Here is a 1658-nt window from a genome sequence, read left to right on the forward strand (position 1 = left end):
AATACACCAAAAACACAGTGCACGCCCGGCAACATACAAAAACAATATCACAAATCATTAACAAAACAAAGAGACTGTACAATAATAATCAACACACCTCCAAACAGAAAAAGAAACCAATGCATTACCATAATATTTATACCAACACCACAATTGGAATCTAAAACCCACTCACTCACAATCATAACAAAAAATGACTGTATACATCACTGTAATACCATGCCACTCTTTACAAACAGAGGCAACATACAATTACTCTCTCTCACACACACATATTACCTCTTTATTTATCCTTATTACTATTATTTTATTTTTCCCTCAGAATGCCGGTTCACCTCTTCTTCTCCCACAACATTATCACCCAATAAAAAAAAAAAAAATTGCACCCACTCCCCTGATGTACATGAGGAGGGTACGATCACAAATATCCCCTTCCACCCCCACCCAAAAAGTACCTCACATACCACACCACCACGTTTTTCTTTCTTTTTGTTATTCGTGGCTTTATGGATATTACTCCAATGGAACGGGTCATCAAGAATAATACATAAATATACATAAATACAATTTGTTTTTATATTATTTTTTACTACCGTTGGGCATGGGGAGTACGAATTGGTAATGAAATTACAATGGATCTCGTAGGTGGCAGAACATGGATTTTTTCGCCCCTCTGAGTCCCCTCAGCGGCCAAATCTAATTTCCACCACTGGAGGGCATAATTGTTACTATCTCTGCTTCTTCCATTTTTAGCGGCATTCACACTAAAGTGAAATATGTAAAAGAAACTACTGCTGATGGCACGCCGGCACGCGCCCCAGGACCTTCTTGGATAAAGTTTTGTCCCAGCACGAATCACCTGGTCACGGTGCTCTATGACGTTTGTAGCTTATGAACCCGTAAACTCTCAAGAAAGAGAATTTACTGACCCATGGCTTCCCTCAAAATAATAGGGGATAATGGGCGTTGGCTCCAACTTTCGATGGCCAAACGCCGCCAAGGGGAATAGCATCCCTAAGAACGCATGTATTGAAAATAAAAATAAAAGAGAAATTGTTTTTTAAGGAGACCACCCTCTTCAAACATTTATTGAATGAGTTTAGTTTCTTTGAATAAATTCATCCACTCCACCGCGACACCATATGAAGGCGGCCCTCATTACCAAGGGCATCTTGGCCCAAAACCCCCCCCACGGCGGCCAGCCCAACCCAACCAATGGGAGGCAGGGGCCCGCAGCCAGAGCGCAACGCGCTGTGCCGCAAACAAAAGCGCAACCACCACCAGCACATGTAGAAAACACAAATCACAACGGCAAAAAACCAGATGGCGTGACTGGCGCCCCCCAAAAAAAAATACCGGGGTGGGGGTCCGACCCCGCCGCACGGACAAGTCCGAGACGGCCCGGGACCACCGCCTGACCCCACCAAGGCGGAGCGGCACAACGACACAGAGGCTACGAACGACCAAAAGAAGAATAACAACTAGTAGAACAACAAAATAGCAGAGGCGAAACTATTGTAGAGGCCGCCTGCTTCGACCAGAAAGCTGCCACCCCACCCCGGCACCACCAGCCGGCCAAAGTTGTGACAGACGGCGGCGGCGACGCCACCAGGCCGGCACAACCCAAAACACCGGAACAACCCAACACCTACAAGGGT

Source organism: Trypanosoma theileri (genome assembly GCF_002087225.1).
Source record: "Trypanosoma theileri isolate Edinburgh chromosome Unknown TM35_Tth_137_V1, whole genome shotgun sequence".
Taxonomy (NCBI): Eukaryota; Euglenozoa; class Kinetoplastea; order Trypanosomatida; family Trypanosomatidae; genus Trypanosoma; species Trypanosoma theileri.